Here is a 13,335-nt window from a genome sequence, read left to right as displayed (position 1 = left end):
TTCTTAAAATTACTAAGAAAACCCGTGTATTGTGTCCAGAGTTACATATTGCTTCGAGAAATTTGCGCTAAATCAAATAACGAGAAGCGTTTTGTTACACTAGTGTAGAGTGACACTAGTGTAGAGTGCTTCGCGAAATTGTTTAAACAAGGAAAAAATGGGTTGAGAACACAGTTTGAAAAGCCGCGCTTTTGAGTGAACTGCAGCTTTACAGCCAAATTTTGTCAAGGTTCGATTTTTGACAGTTTATTTGTATGGATATACCAATTGATATCCACTTTGTAGCAATGTTATATGCTGGGAATAAAACTGAGGTTGTAGAGTTACGAGTTTAATAGGAACCAGTAGGAGAATAGGCGGTTGTTAAAGTTTACAAGGTTAAACGCCGTATTACTGCCAACTATAAAACTGTAATAGTCGGACGTAGTATTTGAAACATAGCAAATACAACGAACCCGAAGTGGTTTCACAATTATTTCGAAGCAGGTACGTAAGTGTATCAAACGATTTAACTTGTTTATATACGCCAGTGATTTTAATAATCCGGCAAAATGTGGTGACTACTCGACAGTCGTGTTTTTCACAAGTAATTTTAAAATGATTCAACTCCCAGTCAAATCATTTGCGAAATAAAGTCCAAGTCTGTAAAAAAATAACGAGTCAAGTCCCAGTCCATGTCATTATTTAAATCTCGATCTATTCTATATCAAATCTCATTGTCGCCCTTGGTCAAGTTTAGTTGAGGCTTATCAACGTCTTCCTTATCTTAATCACCACCAACTCAAAAAATTCGCAACACCTATTGTGCACTGTACATTGTTGTATCAGCTTTTTCTAAAATCCACTAATCTGATTTCAGTAAAAAATTTATATAACTAAAATGAGATAAGAAACAAACATTTCTATTCTAGATAAACAGCTCCAGAATATCTGTGAAACAAAAAGCTATGTTCAAAATTTAACGCTTTTCTATAAAGTTTTAAATACTTGCTGACTATACCTACTGTGACACATTGGTACTGCGCAAAGCGAAACAATTAAAACACTGTTACATCATCACAGATAAAAGTTACACTTCACAAATTAATTTCTAAAAAATTAATGCAGAAATAATGGTGCTGTAAAAAAAATCCCAGTCATATTAAACACACGGGTCAATTGACCCTCTTGGTAATTAACGTCGAAAAAAAATCGGTAGTTCTAGGATTAAGAAATTCAATTACAAGTCAAGTTATTCACATAAAAATAAAACATTAAACTATTAAAGTAGTTAACTTCGTTCAATAATAATGAGCATTAACCCAACTAAAATGTAACAAAAACACAACAATTGTGAACAAAATTGAGATAAATTAATTAATTTTACTAAAAAATGTTTAATAAAAACATTAATTTTAACCCTGGTCATGGTAAAGTCATTTGTCCATAATTTTAAAAGTCATTTGTCCATACGTCATTTGTCTCCAGGTAAGTCATTTGTCCATAAGACGTAAGCCAAATATTTTGGTCGAAGATATTTAAGTCAAGTCAAGTCATTTGCCCAAAAGAGGTTAGTCAAGTCATTTTGGTCAAAAGAAAAGTCAAGGTCAACAAACCATTTCAAAACAGTGATTTAAATGCATAGACTTAAATCATTACAGCACTGCTAGGCAAAAACAACGCTCTGTTAGAAAGCAACTCAGCGTGCTGAACTTTTTTGCGGTCGCGTCTTTTCATTTGATCCTGCCTTTCCTGTGTTTGTTACGTCACGGGTCAAAGGTCGCGCGTCAAACACGCTTAACCGTAACACGACTTTTAACGCCCTTTCCCTGAATTTTGAAACTGTCGAAAAAGGCAGCAGGTAGCGTAACTACTTTATATGTAAAAGATATTGGTGTATGGATGCAAGTTTTTGAGCAACTTTAAACAATTGTAATCGTACGGAGGTTTACGGTAAATAGCAATACAGGGATGGCGAACCACTGACCCGCGAGATTTTTCATGATCCACTTGTCTCTCTAGAAATACCGAAATGTTATAAACCTTTTTCAGGAAAAGATAAATGTAAAAAAACAAATATCGTTAGAAAGCACTATACTGTGTAAATTAGGGCTGTCCAATCTGTAATAGGGGACGTGGCGTTATTTTGCACAATGTGCGCAAAAATGTGCACGCCAAAATGTGCAAAAAATGCGTGCAGAAAGGCAGACAACTTAAAGCATTTTGTTCTGCCAAAAAAAATTAAGAGCTCGCAGCCTAAAAAAATGTAAAAACCTTGGTTAAACTATGCCGAAGAACTTTATGCTGAACTGCTGTAATCCCATAAAAAATGCTGCAGCGTTTGGTAACTACTTAGATTCCTAAAATTCTTGGGACTCAACATTTCTAAATCATTTAAAAACCTTGAATTCATTATAAACCCACGCAGCAGCAAAGTTTCGCATAAAATTAGCATATAATTAATTATATGACCCACTTGTGCATTTTGTAAGGATTAAGGTCGTGTTTGTGAGCCGCGCGATGAAAAGGTTCGCCAACCCTGAGCTGGGACGTCTGATACTTTTTTGTAGCATAATGGTTGGAGGTTGTAGTAAGACGTAGTAGCATCCCAAAAAGTTTTTGTAGTCAGACGTTGTAAGAATATCAAAGCCCATACAGAAGTACGTAAGTATTTTTTTCGAATAATATTTAACTATTTTCAAAATCAAAAAATATGTTGAAAATCAATAAAGAGTTATTCGAAACGTTCAAAATGATAACTACTTCTGCATGGTTGGTAGCAATTCTTGAGTTTTCTGCGCGTTGGACGGCCCATCGCTTAGTTTGGAAATATTTTAAGTCCGGCTGCAACTCAGACAAGGCTACTTTACAACACCAATTACGTTATGTTACATAACATTTAGTTGTCTCGCAAACCGTAGAATCCTAATTGCTTTTATGTGCAATTTGTCGCTCAACCTCCGTATTATTTTTAAGATATATGTGAATAATCTTTTAGATATTGCAAGATAAATGGCATAACAAAGTATTGCTACTATAAGGAGTTTATGTGTGTGTATTGATTTGTTGATTTTTCTCATAGACAGATGACGTCTAACTTTGTGGCGAAATATATTTCTTTTAGGAACTCATGAATGACTGACTTTGATAAGAAACGGAAAGCCTAATGAATTAAAGTCCAGCACATTCCTGCTTTTTAAAGTATTACATCGCTATTTTGTATAGTGTCAAGTCGCCCTTTTCAAAGTAGAATGTCGCACTTTTAAGTGACAAACAGCCTATACCTGTTTCACCCGTTATCTAGTACAGCATGGTGAAAAAAGAATGGGCAGACTACTTTTGATTGACCTTTGTGCTTTGCAAAGTGGCAAATAAACTGCCCTAGTAAAACTGATTAGCAGCCTTGTAAACGAGAAGAAACCATTGACAAAATAAACTGAAAACTAGTGAATACAATCTGATAGTTAAGTCTTTATCAGTGTGCAGAAATATATTAACAATACAATGACTTGATCAAGTGATTTCATATCTGAATTGAAATAAATGCAAAACAGCGTTGTTAAAATAGAAACAACGTCAGTGTATGTTAAACATCATTGCCAAGTGGTAGGCTAGTATCTGAAAACTATAGTGGATACGATTCGATACTGAAGTCTTTATCAGTGTGCAGGAATTTATTAATAACACATGACTTTATCAATTGGATTCATAGCTTATTTCGAATGAATAAAAACAATATTGTCAAAACAGAAACAACATCACTGTAAGTTAAACATCACGACCAAGAGGTAGTTACTAAAAACTATCAGGGTGCAGCGATTTATTAACAACACAATGGCCTACTCATGTGAAGCTATAGCTTAATTCGAATGAATTCCAAACAATGGTATCAAAACTGAAACAGCATGACTGTTGTAAGTTAACAGAGTCAAAGTGGTAACTATACAATGTAAAGGCACCATGTGCTCAGTGACCATTGAGCGAGTGTAATAGAATGCTTACACAATTAGAAAAAGTCACAAAGCACTTGTATCAAAATGTGCAAAACTATTTTGTTTATGTTTTTCTAGTTCTGCTAAAGTCAGAAAACATTAATAGAATGTGCCGATTCATTTTTCGATTTTTTAAGTGTCCCTTGCACCAAAATGCGAAAGGTTAACATTAACTGTCCCGGTAAGAAACAGATTAGCTGCCTCTTGAACGAGATAAACCGTTGATCAAACCGCAGTTTCGTGCTTGCAATGGCACACAGTAAACACACAAAAGAGTCACAGTTGACGCGTTGCGGAAATCGGTAATCAAGTGGGCGCACAACTTTCATTTGATTCACTCCTGAATAACTAAAAAAGATCAGTGGCGTGAGGTAATTTTTAACAAGGTTTTTATAGGAATTTTCTTGCATTTGTTAAGTGATTTAGACGCAATATGAATGGGAAGGGACTGGTTGTCACTGTGAGAAAATTGTATATTGTCTATTATTGGAATGCAGATTGCACATTTCAATGTTATGGCAATGGCTGTAAATTAAATTGCTATATTAACGACTTGAATTGGGCAATTGCTTACTTGGATCCTGGGACTTGACTTGATTTTTTTGCAAAATACTTGACTTGCCTTTTTTGTCAAATACTCGACTTGGCTTTTTACAATGACTTGTTTATAACACTAAACTTTGCCGATTTTTGAGCTAATCATCTGTTGTGCGTGTTATTTTTAGTTGAGGTATTGCTTAGCCTAAAATCTTTTTTTAGTTGAGTTATTGCTTATAGTCAGACGAGTTTACCAGTTGTAGCGGTTCAACGTTTTATTTTTATTTCAATAAATTGACTTGCTGGGATATGTTGAGTGATTAAGTCATTTCAAAATGACTGTTTTTTTGTTGACTTTTAAGCGATACTTACTTCTTATGCGAGTCTACCCTTTAAAAAACATCCCGCCACCAGCAGCAGCGCAAAGGCGCCTGGAAAAAATAGGTGACGCAATTCAATCCGCACCAACCTTAACCGCCCACTACCGCCACAAAACACACACCAGCATCACATCGCGCAGTAATGCGGCTCAGTGTGGAGCTATTGCGTGCTTGGAAACCGAATGAGGAACTAGTTTTGCTACTGCCAGCAATTTGCAAATTCGGGCGGTTGCCATTTCTACTTTCGCAGCAGATTTTCAACGGATATTTTTAGATGCAATGGCCGACTGTGGTAAACAAAGTTTGCAGTGATATAATGAACGACGTCCAAAGTGTTATTTAGCAGTTGGTGCCATAAAATAGTAAGTTTGTCCACAGTTAGGTTGATGTCATTTGTTGAGGCTGTAGTTTACTTGAGTCACTAAAATTTCAAGTTTTTAACAATCTTTGCCAGAATTTTAAAGTTTTTTTCGGGCGACAAACTGTATCGACTCTGTACATCTTGCGGTAACTTTATCTGCCAAACGATATTCCTGTTGTATTCTATATATCGCCTTCTTTTTCTGTCTGCTTAGCCTATATGTTCTATCATTAAGGGTATTTTTAGATGTAAGTGTCAAATGTGGGGAAAACAAAGCTTGCAGGTATATAGGGAACGAAGTCTAATGCGGTGTTTAGCATTTGGCGCCTTACAGTAGTATAATTAGTCTATAGTGGCGTTTTTCAGTGTCTTAAAATAGTTCGTGACTTAATCAGGATGCCAAGTAATTAATGCTTGAGTCGCCCTCAGTATTAATAGGCTTAATCAGAAATCTGGAAACAATACTATCGCATTCCATCCTGGCGAGATTTGAGGTTTATGGATTTTGTTGAGGCTGTAGTTTACAGTTTGCTTAAATCGCCAAAATTTTGGGTTATTAATAATGTTTGCCAGAATTTTGAAATTTTGAACTATATGCTTGAAAAGAACAACACAGTACGCGCGAGTCAATTTCGGCTTTTTAAAATATTTGTTGATTTTTTTAGGATATAGAAGGGCTCATCACAAACTACTGTATTGCAAAGATTCAGCGGTACATTTTAAATTGCGAATTTATTAGCCCCAGGTCGATAAACAGTGAAAACAGGTGTGGTTATAATGCAAGGCTTTAAAAAGCTGCTTGGTGTAGGTCCCTTGTTCAAACTAATCAGTAAAAGTTAAAGCTAAATAAATGGCATGTTTATCAGTTTGCAAGTTGGTTTTAGTTACGCAACATTTGCAAACATTCAAATGTGTTCTCTGTTGTTATACCAGCTCGCCTTATTGTGCTACAAAATACAACCCCCTGATATAAAGGGACTTCTTGCGAAGCAAAGCCAGTTATATAACCTTCAGCCTTCAGGTATTTAACAATTTGCAAAAACCACCTCAATTCTAGTTTTTGAATCTTTTACAAATGTAATTCCCGATATAAAAGAACCCTTTATAAGTCAAAAGCCAGTGAACCTTTTTTTTAACAGTGCCAATTCTCGTTTTGCGAGGCTTTTAAACTCACAATTGAAAAACAATCCAACGGTTGCTGGATGACTAAACGCCAATCTAAAAGTTGACAAATTTGCGTTAGTCTGTGGTCCGCAAATATTTATTGGTGCGACCCAAAAATAGCTGTCTTAAGTCGTGCAACCCAAATTTTTCGCGAGTTGTTTTTAATGTAACGTGTTGCTTATTATGGCCATTTTGGGGGCTTTTTTGGCAACTTTTTCTCAAACATTGCGCTTCTTTTTCACAGGAATTGCGTTTCAAGCAAACATGTATTTATCTACTGTATATATTAAGTTTACATTTGAAATAAGTGCTACGCTCCCATGACACTTTGCCTACAAAGAAAGGGCTAAAAAACTTTTTTTCACAGCGAAACAAAACATACTAGAAAGCAAAATAGGATTATTACGATGCAAAAAATTTGAATAACTATATATAGTTAATATTGGAAACAATTAGTTTCCAGTGGTAGAAAGCCGATTCCTTGACCGCCCTAATTCAGCGCAACATTTTACCAAGCTCAAGTATTTCATGTTAGGATAAACATTGACACAAATATACAATGGTCAATGGTAGTGCTGAAAGAAAAAATATTACAGCAGCTATGAATTAGATTTCTTTTTGTGTAGCAAACTACCAAGAAAAATTCGTTATTCATAAACTCCAAGGTTTTCGAAACGCAAAGTGAACTATATAGAGCCCCAAATTCGGGTCGCGACCCACTATTTGCGCACCCCTGTGTTAAACACGTTTTACTATCCTGTCAGGCGAGATAGGGCAGAATCAGGCGAAACCGCAAAATAGAGAAATTACGTTCACATAACACGTGCAGTCAGACTTGGACAACTAGATAATTCTAGTTTTCTAAATCAATGAATTAGAGAAAAACGCGACTAAATCTTATTCTAATTTCTGAGTTGCTTGTGTGCTCTTTTTTAGTCTCTCAGTTAAAACAAATTATTTGAACTATTACTCTCCGGTCTGACCGACTTAGTATAGGTGATTTTACACTCTGAAAAGCTTAAGCTATGCTAAAATGTATAAAAACTATGACACACTTATGAGAATAAATGGGGATTTAAACTAAATTAATTATTGTGAATAACTAAATTCAATTCTAATTTGGTCTATAGTTTATTAATTTTTAAGAATTCAGTAGTTCTAATTCTAAACTAATTTGAAAAAACTTTCGTGTACGCTTAAGTTTGCAAGCTAGTTTTTTAGTAATGTTTTTTTGAAGGTCTTTGTGGGTACCAGAAAAAAAACAGGCCTTCTGTTTAGTTCTTTAGCTTTAGTTTAATTTAGTTTACTGCTGGGAAGAATAACAGCCTTATGTAGGCATTTTTTAAGCTTGAGAAGTTATAATTTTTTTTAATAGAAGGCTTAATCACCACAATTTTATTAAAATGTATTTAAGTAAAGCCGTTTAAAAACAGTTACGTAAGTCAAGTCACTGCCACAAAAGCTATAAAGCAAAAAAAATACGAATATAGTTTGCCCTTATAAAAATAAGGAAAACTGTAAATTTATGATAAAAGCTTGTCAGTAGTAAAACTGTTAACTATACAATCAATTTTAATTGCAATACACCTTTTAAAGTGTACCTTGCCTTTACTATGAAACATATGACTGCGTAAAAAAAATGGCCAGGCCACCTTTAAAGCTACCTTTCAAGCGGCCATGTGGAAAGGCTAAATGTGTGTTTATACTCGTAGGATTTCGAATATTTTTTTGTAGCCTCATTACTTATGCTGTAGCATACAAAACGTATTATCCGTTAACGCCATCGAATTTACGGTTTAATTTTACGTCAAAAATCGAGCATAACATACAGGTCACGATTTGTTGCAATTGCTGAATGCAGCTGAGTATCGGAAACGTATGAAATACATTTGTAAACGTTTTGTTATGTAACACAACAATTTCGCGTCATAATGCATATGTTGCTCACAGAAAACACATATTTTACTGTTGTCAGTAAAGTATTTTTAGCTCAAAATAACTAAAAATTTGAGGTTGAAAGTCAATCTGATTTCGATGTTCTGGCAGACTTGGTGATATAAGAAAACAGACAAAGCTGTAGTAAAAATGTTTGTTTTATGTTACAGTGTTTATTGTGTATCGGGAAATTGTTAGGCAAACCACAAGATATTTCATATTTTCGTTTTACATGTTAGGCGATTATTCCGATGGCGTTTTAGCCTCGCGTACTGAGCTAAAGATGACGTGTAAAGATTTTTGAGAAAAAGGTTAATATGTTTAAACTGCAGTGTTACAAATAAGTCATTTTGAAATGACTTAGGTCCCAGTTAAGTCATAAAAATAAAGCGGTAAACTTTAACAAAAAGTAAACTCGTTCGTGTATGAGTAATAGTTGAACTAGAAAAGGACAAATTTCGAGCAAATTGTTTTACGTGCAAAAATAGATAATAGGCTAACCCAGTTTTATGAAAAGATATTCAATTAAAACTCTTCATTTTGTAAGTTATCTTAACCACAATGAGTTAAGTGCAAGCCAATGCAATTCATTTGAAAACAGTGACTTGAAGTCATTGACTTAAATCATTACAGCACTGGGGAACTGTATTCGGGTTAATACAAATCGTTGTACTAACGCACAAGAGCTGTGTCAAGCAGCGAATTAGCATACTAAATATTTGCTTACCACAGTCGCGGAAATTAGGCCGCTATTGATTCAACAAAAACTTACAAACAAATTAAGCCATACGTTATTGGCAGCGCAATAGTCCTACGCTAATTTAGCGCCTCTCATAGCAAAGTATGACCTATAACAGGAATAGGCAACCTATGGCCCGCGGGCCAAATCCGGCCCGCCAATGAATATCATCAGGCCAGCCACCTCCTTTATCAAATGGATAAGAGGCTACTTCTCATATTGTTTGTCTGTTCCAACTAGGTTGATGCGGAAATTTTTCGGTCTAAAGGCATGATGTCTACCCTAGGTATGGGCTTGAACTATTAACAATGGAAGTTTTGCCAACTCATTGTATATAAATGCATTATTGTCGGTTAAAATTTATCACAGCCCGACTTCATCCAAGATTTGCAAACCAAAACAGCGATTGAAATGCAAATTTATCAAAACGCAGTAGGTTAACTTTTGGAGATAAATAAAATTCTTAATGCTCGAGCACTTCAAAAGCTTCTGCGAGGTTCAGGTACCACGATTAACGTCATGTCTGATTGTGACGTCAGCACAAAATAAAATGGAAGGTTTATTTAACTTTTCACATTTTTGGCTTAATAACCTGAAAAAAAAACAATGACGTCATTCGGTATCGGACCGAGCCGCGATATTTTTGTCTAGAAAATATCGGTATCGGAATAAAATGTCAGGTGTCGGACATCCATAGTTTGAACGTTTTAGTTTAACATATTTGCTTGTTTGAGTATAGTAATGACGTCATTTGATGTCGATATTTTTAGGTTTCGATGATGTAATGTATTTGAACCACGTCGATTTTTAAACCTGTTTTGATGCGGTAATAATCGTTCATGTAAATTGATTTAATTACCATACAACAATACGTTTTCGATTTTGTCCAAAACTCAACGTAAAACGTGTAAGGTTATAGCTGTTTGGTGCCGTTTTTTGCCAATATAAGGTCATATCCAATGACATTAATTGAACGGAAAATAGCTTATTTACAAACCTAAACTATAAGAGGGATTAAAACAGGGTTTGTCAACCCATAGGTCTCGACCCAAAATTGTTTCGCCGTTTGATTTGGATGGGTGGCCGACTGCAGTAGTTTACTTCGTTAGATTAACTTAGACTGGTTCTTAGCAATATTTCTTAAAAAAATACGCGAGAAATATCTATCATATTAATTAAGTTGGAACTTGTTAGTGCTAATTTCTTATGTTTTGTTCGCCTACAAAAAGTTTAATGAAGATAGTTTCGCCGCCAAAGCTTATAGCTGTTAAACTTGCACTGACATTTTAGGGCGCCGCGTTAAGAAACGCCGGAAAAAAGGTTAAGAAACGCCGTAAAAAAGGTTAAGAAACGCCGTAAAAAAGGTTAAGAAACGCCGAACTAGAAAACCTTTAAAAAAGTTATTGCTTGACGTTTATGTTTCTTGTACTTTTGGTTTTAATCGCAAACAAGTCAAATACAGAAGTAAAGGTTATATAGTAATGGATGCCATTGCCAATATACTTGGGACACTATGCACGGATTTCTAATATAGCTTGATAATGAATTGAGCCAAAAAGGACGAGTAGATCGACATCATTTTGATTAAGACGTTTCAATACGAACTATTATTACCATAAGTGAGTGTGACAGAGAAGTAAATTAATGCTCCGACTCCAAAATCTACAAATGATAACAATTGCGTCCCACCTTTTATAAGCGGTGCTTATTGCTTTGGTTTACTTCTGAGTTATGCTAACTAAAGATGATACAAGTTCGTATCAAAACATCTTATCAAGATGATGTCGATCTACCCGACCTTTTTTGCGTTGCAATTCATTACAAAGGTTATATGATTTGGGAAATTTGATAAACTAATTGCAACTCAGCAGCTGTTATGTACACTTCTCTAAATTTCTCTAAAACATGCGTCATTCAACGAACACTTTTGTGGCGAGTGAGAGGTTTCGCTTTTAAACTAACCCCGAAATAACCTTAACGCCAAGGCGTGTCTCATGCAAACAACTGTGTCACTTTGGCTTAAATCGGTATTTCCCATCCTTTTTTTGGATTGCGACACGCCCTTGCTCATATTTGTGCTGAGTGGTTGTAACATTATATAATAAACGAGATTGAAACAGCACATTACCTGTGCAACAAGCTTGTTATACCTTTTCCATTTTTTGCACTTTTATCGTACACAAAAATTATATCAAAATTATCAAAAAGCTTAACAATAATGATAAAATTGGATTCCTAAAGAATTTGAAATATCTCTCGGCACACTTGAGTGTTAAAAACGTCACCCTAGAGTGCCGCATCACCCCAGTTGAGAAATACTGGCCGATAACGACTTAACGATTTTTTTTTTGTTTTCATTGATATTTTGACAATGATATGTGACATTTGAGCAATATAAGAGTGGTAATAAGTTTTTTTTAGTTCTTTTTTAAAAAAATTTTTTTTCAGATATTTAGGTTCAAACGTTACGAAAAAAAGGAAAAGGCAGTTTTGGTAAACGTCTTTGTCAAGAAAATCATTTTCTAACGGAATCGGACAGTGACAAAATATCCCTTAAAAACGTTTTTGATACGTTATTGGTTTGAAATAAATATGAAAAGTTTCAAAAGACAGAAATCGTCTTGGCGATTAACGTAATATGAGTGTGGCTTTATTCCGGGTCAAAAAGTGGTTTTAAAAATAATAATCTTCAAAAGGCTCACATAATACATCAAATTAGTTGAAAAAAATAGATGCATAAGCCCGAAAATATTCTTGGAAAGGGGCCAATCTTGAAAAGGGGCCAATTTATGAATAGACCGTCTTAAATATCAATATCACGACAAGATCAAAATTACATAAATATGAAGTTGCTATAAGAGACATGGTATACTCAAAAAGCTTCTTTTTAGTATCAAATTTAAATATGTACGCAATTATTTGAACTAGGAATGTCCAAAACTTTACATTTTATTCCGATACCGATATCCAATATTTTAGACTAAAAGTATCGCGTTGCGATAACAAATGACGTAATTACTAGCTCAAACAAGCAAAATATATCAAACTGTAACAGTTAAATGTAATTTTTTTCAAATTATGATGCCAGAATTAGCTTTACTGTTACGAGATTCAGTTAGTTGTTAACCTATATGTTTTACTAAATTTACATTTAAAGATAATTTTTTTGCGTCCAATGGCAAATTATGGCTGAAATTCCTTTAATAATTTGATACCAGATCGACAGTAATACCACATAGTATCGGAAAAGTACATAAGCTATCCTTTGGCATCAAAACTTTCTTGCTATAATCCCAGAAATCGAAAACGCCTAAAGCAACCTCTATCTCAAAACGAAAAGAACAGAAAATAAAGGAATGAAGTTCAAAAATTGAATCAGTTGCAAAATTCTTGCGTTTTTACGGATGCTCAATTTAAACTAATTTGCTGCTTTTCTTATAAGTTTAACTGAATCAATGCAACAAGATACATTGATGCTTGTTTGAACTTAATAACGGAGACCTTTGTGAAAAGTGAAAAATAAACTACTGGAAGCAATTATTAATACTATTCCACAGCAGGCGATGTATATCAGAATTTGCAAAGACATTTAAGTTCCCCGAAATTGCAAATGTAATTAGCAAATCAAAAGCACCTTTAATTGCAGGCTGTCAGTCGATTAAGAGTTTGGCGCGTCGCTTTGAAATAGAAGTTTACAAGGTATTGCTTTTACAGGAGCGTATAAGAGTGACAGAACATGAATGAAGCACATAACGTTAAATGATCTGTTACAGGCTTTAGTGCATTTGCAGCGCAATAAGGAAACTGACTTTCGTGATATTTTTAGAAGTGCAATGACTAGCCCAGCTGTGTATTCAGGTTGCTTGATTGTATTGGTTGATTTATTTTTAGATCGAAACAGTATTTTTACTTGGAAAGAAAGTTAGTTTGGTTTCGGTGGCTGATAAACAACGTAAATAGAAATACGCTGAGACCAGTTAAAGTCAACTAACATGTTGGGTCGTTGCATAATGGTTGGAGGTTGTAGTTAGGCGTATGGTAGTAAGAATAACAAAGCCCGTACAGAAGTAGGTAGCATTTTGTGTACCTTTCGAATGAATCTAAAGATAATGAAGTTTGTAGTTAGACCACACAGAAGTAAGAACATTTTGTGAATACTTAGGTGGCATTGTAAACGTTTCGAATACCTCTTTATTCAATTCCAACATCAAAAAACGAATAAAGAGTTATTTGAAACGTTCAAAATGA

This window comes from Ascidiella aspersa, chromosome 5, assembly GCF_963924565.1.
Source record: "Ascidiella aspersa chromosome 5, kaAscAspe10.2, whole genome shotgun sequence".
Lineage (NCBI taxonomy): Eukaryota > Metazoa > Chordata > Ascidiacea > Phlebobranchia > Ascidiidae > Ascidiella > Ascidiella aspersa.
Note: the sequence above shows the minus strand (reverse complement) of the source record.